Source organism: Lissotriton vulgaris, chromosome 6 (assembly GCF_964263255.1).
Source record: "Lissotriton vulgaris chromosome 6, aLisVul1.2, whole genome shotgun sequence".
Classification (NCBI taxonomy): domain Eukaryota; kingdom Metazoa; phylum Chordata; class Amphibia; order Caudata; family Salamandridae; genus Lissotriton; species Lissotriton vulgaris.
Window position 1 is genome coordinate 715,414,916 of NC_141694.1, and position 9,314 is coordinate 715,424,229.

The 9,314-nt window shown below is 54.2% G+C and overlaps 1 pseudogene; it reads left to right on the plus strand.

Moving 5' to 3' along the window:
* The first annotated feature begins 1,418 nt into the window (after nucleotides 1-1,418).
* LOC147707891 (uncharacterized) lies at nucleotides 1,419-5,824 on the plus strand (annotated as a pseudogene).
* Nucleotides 5,825-9,314: the final 3,490 nt, after the last annotated feature.

The following is a 9,314-nucleotide window of genomic DNA, read 5'->3' on the forward strand; positions in this document are numbered from 1 at the left end:
TCAAGCCCAAAACAAACTGAACGTTTGCGCAACTTCTGGCGCCAAAAAGGAAAGAGAAAGCAAAACATTTGATGTAAACAAGCATTTGCAATGCAATAGGTCTCGCATTAGGAAAGTGTGCGCTATTGGTATGAAAAGCGCCAGTGATAGCGAGCGCGCACTTAGTGCCCGGCCCCCCGGATCCTCGCCACCCCCCCTTTTTGGTTGAGTGTCCAGTAGCCGGCTGGCTACTGGACACGCAGTACTTCCGGGGCATCAGGTGACGCATGTCCGGTCGGCGCCCCAGGTGTAGTGGGCGGAGTTAGGGGGGCTACTTAGCCCCAGGTGCGCCTTCACTCGCCCTCTTTCTCCTCTGGCACGACACCGTCCGGACAGGGCTCCTCTAGGAATCTTCGGGAATCTGGGCTCCTTCCCTTGGCGGTAGCAGTGTGGCATCGTGGTTGTCGGGCGTCGTTAGCAGGGCGGCTTCGTCGGTTGCGTGACGGTCTCCTCAGTCTCTTCGGTCTCGTGGTTCGCGGGCGATTGTTGAGGTGAGGTGTTGGGTCGCTGGGGGGGGGCGTGCACTCCGAGGCTTAGGCTGCTCCGCTAGGCTTCGGGTCCTTTCCCTTGGTCTCCCTGTCCGTCCGGGTCCTGGGATGTGAATTGCGGGGGCTGCGTCGGGCCGCGCTACTAGTGCTGCGTGGCGCTTCCTGTAGTGTTGTTTGGGCTCCTTTGTCCTGGTGGGGTCGTCGTATCGTCCCCCCCTTCCTTTTTCCTCCTGCCTCCTGGGCGGCTTCTCCGTGCGCGTGCGACCAGTTCCTCCTCCCCCTCCCCTGCTTGTGGGTCTTCCGAGGTCGAGTCGTGTGTCCCCTTGCGCCGGTTCCTCCTCTCGTCTAGCGCTGCGTGGGTCCCGGGGGGGTACGCGTCGGCGGCCTGCTATCTTCCAGCCTCCTTTCCCTTTATTGCGCGTTGATTGCTTGCCGGGGCGGGTTCCCAGTGCTCGGGAGGCGCGGCTGCAAGGCGAGGGGGAGAAGGGCATAGTCACTCGCTACTTAGTGGGCGGCAGTACAGTGGTCCGGGTGCTCGGCTCAAAGGAGGAGAGGCACCCTCGGGTTAGCTCGCTGGATATCGTGCCTGGGGACTTGAGCGCCTGTGCGGCGGCAAGAAAGAAGCGACTTGCGTTTTAATTTGTACGAGATTGGTGCATTGTGCACGTACAAGGTCAGACACAAGGTGACAGGGCCAGCGATTTACGGGCAAGTTCTTTGGGTTGAAATTAGATAACGGATGGCCCAGTGGTAATTAACAGTGGTGATCAGTAATTTGCCAGAGCGAAACACATAACAGGGCCATTGGAATTTTATTGTGCAAATTTGTCAGAAGGTGCATGGTAGGGCAACAGGGTGCAGGCATTAGAGGTGAGGTTAGAAAGGGTAGACATGCCTCCCAAGCGCAATCAGAAGCGGAAGGAGGGCGAGTCTGAGAAAGCGCAGCTGTGGAAACTGGTGCTGGCAAAATTGGGCAGAGATGAAGAGAGCAGTGAGGAGGAACAGGGGGGCGAGGCGCCGATAACCGACAGCGAGGAGGTGCCGAATCCATTCCCGGGACTAGACCACAGCGAGCCATAGTCCCTCCTAAAGCTGCTCCCCCCCTGATTAAGAAGCCCAGAGTGTACAAAAAGGGGAAGGGGAACAAGGCCTCTGAGGCACCCCTTCCCAAGCCAGGTTCTCCAGTTCTGCCAGGGCCTAGTCCCCCTATGGCGCCAGTTCCTAGCTTGCCTGATACAGGGCTTCCTCCCCAACCTGCGCCTATAGACATGGTGCCCATCCCGGTGGTGCCGGTAGCCCCAGTGCCCATTATAGCACCAGTACTACCAGTCCCGGTGATTCCTGGGCCTAGCATCCCATCACAACCTCTGGTGTTACCACCAATTAGTATTCCACCTGCTGAAGGGCGAGATGATGTAGGCGCTATTCTAGCAGAGATCAGGGGGGCGTTAAAAGCTTTGGCGCTGAGCCCACCTACTCCCGGGGGCTTCAACCATACAAGGGATGCCACAGGCTCAACCGGGACAGCTACGACAGCCACCATATTGTCAACAATGGCGACGTTACTGGCACAATTAAGTGCACCAGGGGTGGGCGCATCTGTGGCTCCTTGGGTCCCTACTTCAAGCACGGGGGGTATTGGGGGAGTTGAGCAACCAGGTGGCCCTCTTGGGCAAGGCACAAGAGAAAGACGTGAGTAGGATTCCTCGGGCGGTGGGTCAGCTGGCCCCCGCGCAAATAACGGCAGCAGGGCCCTCTGCAGTTAAGCCAGTAGATGCTGGGGGCAAAGAAGTAGATAAGGTTAGCGCATCAATAGGTGGCCATGAGTCTGTACTATCCAAGCGGGGTAAGTTGGCTGCGCACGTTACGCCTGAAACGAAGGAAAACATTTGGAAAGGAGATTTTGTAGATATATTCTCCCTGATCAAACCTAGGAGAAGGGAAGTTGAGTCCAATGAGAAGGAGAGTAAGGAGGGCTCCTTTAGGGAGAGAAAACCAAGAGTAGAAGAATCCATTACGAATTGGTTGTTCGGTTTTAATGTTTTTTCAGTAGTGATGTTAGAGAAAAAGCCTGAATTGGCCGTTCCCTTGATATGTTATGCCAATAAGATCTTAAAAGCACAAACAATGTATGGGGGAGGGGCGTGGCTGGATTATGATAGGGACTTTAGATGGGCAAAAGGAGATGATCCTGAAATGGGTTGGGACTAGACAGAGGTAAATGTTTGGTTAGAAAGTGTCAATAGTAAGGCACCTGCGAAGCAGCCCTTTCGGTCTTCACAGGGAGGGGCGGGTGACAAAAGGGGGACATGTTGGGCCTTTAATAGAAAGACGTGCACCTGGCCCACTGGGGCCTGTAAGTTCAAGCATGCATGTGCCTACTGTGGCCACCCTTCCCAACCTGAGTTTAAGTGCATCAAGAAATCAAAGGAGAAGCCTAGGGAGCCCAAGCCTCCCACTCAGCAGTGAGTTACTCACACCAGTGAATTTAGGAAAGATGATTTTCTGGCTAAATCAGTACCCCAATATGAAGACAGCCAGGACTTTATTTGAGGGCTTTTCTGCAGGTTTCCGCATCCCAGGGCATGGGGTACCCCCAGTTAATTATTGCAATAACCTTTTGTCAGCCCGTAGACACCCTGCAGTAGTGTCACAGAAGGTAGAGAAGGAGAGGGCGCTGGGGCGGGTGGTGGGCCCATTCGCTGCCCCCCTTTGCCGGGTTTTGTGTGTTCACCCGTAGGGGTTGTGCCTAAAAAGGACCCGGGCCAGTTTAGGATGATCCACAATTTATCAGCACCAAAGGGGGCGTCTGTGAATGAGGCAATTGATCATTCCATGTGTTCAGTGACATATTCGTCGTTTGACTCTGCACTCCAAAGGTTGCGCAATCTGGGGCCTGGGGCCGTCATGGCCAAGACCGATATAGAGTCAGCCTTCAGGCTGTTGCCAGTACACCCCAAAGACTACCACTTATTAGATTTTCAGCTGTAGGGTTAATGGTATTATGACAGATGTATGCCGATGGGCTGCGCTATTTCATGTAAATATTTTGAGATGTTCAGCTCTATGCTGCAGTGGGTCTGTGTCTTCAGAACAGGGCATAAGGACATGGTACATTATCTGGATGACTTCATGATCATGGGGCCTCCAGAATCAAGCAGATGCGGTCAGGTGTTGGCCAAACTGGTGGAGATGTTTGAGGAGTTGGGAGTACCTTTGGCCCCCGGTAAAACGGTGGGACCAGCGACTAGTATGTCATTATTGGGCATTGAGATCGATACAGTCAGGGGCGAATGCAGGTTGCCAGCAGACAAGATTCAGGCGTTCCACAAGCAACAGACTCTGCTTTAGCGAGTCCCAAAGTCACATTACACCAATTGCAGGTGCTAGTAGGCCAGCTGAATTTCGCCCTCAGAATTATCCCAATGGGGCGCCCATTCTCTAGATCAATAGCGCGCGCAATGGTAGGCCTTACACAGAAGCACCATCACGTGCGATTAAAAGCTGAGGATAGGGAGGACCTTAAGATTTGGAAGAACTTCCTGAGAGAGATCAATGGCAAAGTGATTTGGCCTGACCCCACTATATCTAGCACAGAGTTGGGCCTGGTGACAGATTCGGCAGGAAGCATTGGATTTGGGGCAGTCTTGGGATCCCACTGGTGCAGGGGCGATTTGCCTCTGTCTTGGCACAAATCGGGCCTCACTAAGAACATAGCATTTCTGGAGTTGTTCCCTTTTGTGGTGGCAGTAGAAGCCTGGGCAGAGGTCTTTAGGAACAAGCCGGTTATCTTTTGGTCAGACAATATGGCTGTGGTGGAAGCTATTAATAGGCAAGGTGCCACGTGCAAACATGTGTTGAGATTGCTGAAACACTTAGTTTTGACTTGTTTAAAGCTCAATCTGTTGTTTAAGGCAGCGCATATACCAGGTGTGGAGAATTAGGCTGCTGATGCTTTGTCTCGCTCCAAGTTGCAGGACTTCCGGAGGTACCACCCACAGGCAGAGGAACAGATGACTGCCTTCCCGGCGTATTTGTGGACGGTTGAAGCCCCGGTCTAGCTGGGCCAGTGGGAGCCTCTTTGAGCGAACGCACTATGAAGACATATCAGCAACATTTCAGAACTTACAAGGCATTTGCTAAGCATGCGAGCCAGGCAGCGCTTTTTTCAACAGGGGTGCTCTGCAAATTTTTGTTAGCCCTGAAAGAACAAGGGAGGGTGGCCTCATATGCTAGGGGGCATGTGTCTGCGATTGGTTCTTTGCTAAACAGGCTGGTCAGCGCGACCCTGGCTCAGCGTTCGTGGTAAAGAAAGCACTGTCAGGTTGGGTGAGGCTGGAGGGGGCTAGGAAGGATGTGAGGCGCCCCCTAGACCTGGGAACCTTGGCGGGCATAGTAGCAGTCTTGCAGTCAGTGTGCTCATCTGAATACGAGAGTACCATGTTTGAGGCGGCGTTCACTTTAGCCTTCTATGGTGCATTTCGGCTAGGGGAACTGGTTGGGACTTCTAAATCGGATCACACTGGGGGACTCCAGAGAGAGGACACAAACCTGGTGGCGGGAGGTTTGGTGGTTGTTTTAAGGAGATCCAAGACTGACCCGTTAGGGAAGGGGACTTCGATTCACTTGGCCCCCGCGACAGGGGCAGGGGTTTGCCCAGTGGCCAGGATGGAGTCATACTTGGCGGTGCGGCCTGCTGGGCTCAGTCCGGCCTTGTTCATACATGAGCAAGAGGAATGCTTGTCGCAGTTTCCATTCAGGGCCATTTTTAAGCGCGCGCTGTTACATCTGGGGAAGGACATTAGCGGATATTCCTCCCACTCTTTTAGGATTGGGGCAAAAACTTTGGCAGCAGGCGCAGGCTTGCCAACAGAGGCAGTTAAGAGCGCAGGGCGCTGGCCATCGCCTTGTTTTAAGCGCTATGTGCGACCCGAGGTACTCTGAGACAAGGAAATAATGGTGGTGACTTAATGAATGCTGATGTTTACATTTCTATTCCTATTACTAGTATGTCTCCGAAAGTGGTGTGGGTGCTGGGGCACTCGTTCGTGCGGCATGCCACTGTGCGGCTGCGGCAGAAGCGGCTGTTGAAGCCATCTGGTTTCAAAGGAACATCGTTCTTATGGCGTGGCGTGGGCGGCCTGCGAACTCGGCAGCTGCGGTGGCTGATTGAGGAGACAAGCGAGCGCGAGGGACATCAGTTCCCGGACTTGATGGTTCTGCATTTGGGCGGCAATGACATGGTGGAACTAGGTCGCATGGTGGTTAGGGAGGCATTACTGACTGAATTTGCTTAGATAGGGAGAGTCTTCCCAAAAGCCCGCATTGCCTGGTCATGTATGATACCTCGAAGGACATGGGCTGCTGGAGTGAGGTCTCGGGCATTGAATGTATCAGTAAGGCGCCTCAACAGGGAATTACTCTATGTAGGACAGGGGAAACCCATTAAACCAACAGGGAATTAGCCAGGTTGTGCTCAGGCACGGACCGCCTGTCCCACATCCCACACAGACTGATTTCTGGTGACTTGATGTTTCATCATGATGGCGTGCATCTGTCGGACATTGGCACAGATGTGTGGATCAAAGGGATTTGGTCATTTGTACAGAACTTGCTTGCCAATGAGGAGGGTGAAGGACCTGGGGGCCCTGGTCACCCTAGTAAAAAGAGGCCAAAGGACATTGATTTTCAGGGGGGGGGGAACGGAAGTCCCGCTTAAATGCTCCAGAGGCCAGCACTGAGGGGAGAGACAGTAAGCTCTCCGCAGGGAGAACGGGGACACCGGCTGGGGAGGCAAGGGCGCCAGGTCACACGAGCCTCCGTGAAAGCCTGGTGGTAGAGGGGTGGGCCCCCTGGAGGTGTCGGACAAGGATAGTGAGCTGGGGGCTCACCGCTCAAGGATGCAGGTGGGTTGCGCCTTGCGTGGTCTCAGTTGGGGGATGCGAGCCTGAGGGCCCTTTGGTGCTGGAGCAAGTTGTAATGACAGAACTGTTGTTTTTTAGAACTGGTGAATGTAATAGTACATATTACAATTGTAATGAATTTGAATCTTTGAAATGTGCAATTTTAATGATGCTTATTGTCATGTTTATGAATGTTTTGGAAGATTAAACATGGCCGTTTTAACTCACAATATGGACTGATGGTTGTCTGTGGGTTGACAGGGGTGGGGCGGGGGTCATACTGGGGGGCCCGGGCCCTATTGTAAATGACAAACTTTTTAATTATGTATTGGCTTTGAAAATGTATAAATTAATAGCATTGTTATTCACAAAGCCAATAGCTTACACTTTCCTAATGCGAGTCCTATTTGCTATGGCAATGCTTATTGGTAGCAAGCAAGGACAGTGCTATTGTGGTGCTGAGTGATGATGTGGTTGGGCTGAGTGATGTGGTGGTGTATTAGAGTGATGCGGTGGTGTATTAGAGTGATGTGGTTGTGTCCCAGAGTGATGTGGTGGTGTCCCAGAGTGATGTGGTGGTGTTCCTGAGTGATGTGGTGGTGTCCCCGAGTGATGTGGTGGTGTCCCCGAGTGATGTGGTGGTGTCCCCGAGTGATGTGGTGGTGACCCCGAGTGATGTGGTGGTGTCCCTGAGTGGTGCCCCTGAGTGATGTGGTGGTGCCCCTGAGTGATGTGGTGGTGTTCCTGAGAGATGTGGTGGTGTCCCTGAGAGATGTGGTGGTGTCCCTGAGTGATGTGGTGGTGTCCGCTAGTGATGTGGTGGTGTCCCTGAGTGATGTGGTGGTGCCCCTGAGTGATGTGGTGGTGTTCCTGAGTGAAGTGGTGGTGTCCTTGAGTGATGTGGTGGTGTCCCCGAGTGATGTGGTGGTGCCCCTGAGTAATGTGGTGGTGCCCCTGAGTGATGTGGTGGTGCCCCTGAGTGATGTGGTGGTGTTCCTAAGAGATGTGGTGGTGTCCCTGAGGGATGTGGTAGTGTCCCTGAGTGATGTGGTTTTGTCCCTGAGTGCTTTGGTTGTGCCCCTGAGTGATGTGGTTGTGCCCCCGAGTGATGTGGTGGTGTCCCTGATTGATGTGGTGGTATCCCCGAGTGATGTGGTGGTATCCCCGAGTGATGTGGTGGTGTCCCTGAGTGATGTTGTGGGGGTGCCCCTGAGTGGTGCCCCCAATGATGTGGTGGTGTCCCCAAGTGATGTAGTGGTGTCCCCAAGTGATGTAGTGGTGTCCCCGATTGATGTGGTGGTGTTTCTGAGTGATGTGGTGGTGTCCCTGAGTGATGTGGTGGTGTCCCTGAATGATGTGGTGGTGTCCCCGAGTGATGTGGTGGTGTCCCTGGGTGATGTGGTGGTGCCCCTGAGTGATGTGCTGGTGTTCCAGAGTGATGTGGTGGTGTCCCAGAGTGATGTGGTGGTGTCCCCGAGTGATGTGGTGGTGTCCCCGAGTGATGTGGTGGTGTCCCCGAATGATGTGGTGGTGTCCCCGAGTGATGTGGTGGTGACCCCGAGTGATGTGGTGGTGTCCCTGAGTGATGTGGTGGTGCCCCTGAGTGATGTGGTGGTGCCCCTGAGTGATGTGGTGGTGTCCCCGAGTGATGTGGTGGTGTCCCCGAGTGATGTGGTGGTACCCTCGAGTGAAGTGGTAATGTCCCCGAGTGATGTGGTGGTGTCCCTGAGTGATGTGGTGGTGCCCCTGAGTGGTGCCCCTGAGTGATGTGGTTGTGTTCCTGAGTGATGTGGTGGTGTCCTCGAGTGATGTGGTGGTGTCCCCGAGTGATGTGGTGGTGCCCCTGAGTGATGTGGTGGTGCCCCTGAGTGATGTGGTGGTGCCCCTGAGTGATGTGGTGGTGTTCCTGAGAGATGTGCTGGTGCCCCTGAGTGATGTGGTGGTGTCCCTGAGTAATGTGGTGGTATCCCCGAGTGATGTGGTGGAATCCCTGAGTGCTGTGGTGGTGTCCCTGAGTGATGTGGGGGTGCCCTTGAGTAGTGCCCCCGAGTGATGTGGTGGTGTCCCCGAGTGATGTGGTGGTGTCCCCGAGTGATGTGGTGGTGTCCCCGACTGATGTGGTGGTGCCCCTGAGTGATGTGGTGGTGCCCCCGAGTGAATTGGGGGTGCCCCTGAGTGATGTGCTGGTGTTCCTGAGTCATGTAGTTGTTTTTCTGAGTGATGTGCTGGTGTCCCTGAGTGATGTGGTGGTGTCCCCGAGCGATGTGGTGGTGTCCCTGAGTGATGAGGTGGTGTCCCTGAGTGATGTGGTGGTGTCCCTGAGTGATGTGGTGGTTTCCTTGAGTGATGTGGTGGTGCCCCCGAGTGATCTGGTGGTGTCCCCGAGTAATGTGGTGGTTTTCCTGAGTGATGTGGTGGTGTCCCTGAGTGATGTGGTGGTGTCCCTGTGTGATGTGGTGGTGCCCCTGAGTGGTGCCCCTGAGTAATGTGGCGGTCTCACTGAGTGACGTGGTGGTGTTCCTGAGGGATGTGGTGGTGTCACTGAGTGATGTGGTGGTGTCCCTGAGTGATGTGGTGGTGTTCTTGAGTGAGGTGGTGGTGTCCCTGATTGATGTGGTGGTGTCCCTGAGTGATGTGGTGGTGTCCCTGAGTGATGTGGTGGTGTTCTTGAGTGATGTGGTGGTGTCCCTGAGTGATCTGCTGGTGTCCCTGAGTGATAAGGTGGTGCCCCTGAGTTGTGCCCTGAGTGATGTGGTGGTGCCCCCGAGTGATGTGGTGGTGTCCCTGAGTGGTGAACTCAGGGACAGAACTTAAAACATGGCTGTTCGACAAAAAATGTACCCCTTCCCCAAGCGCCTTGAGACCCTCTGGGTGAGTAGTGCGC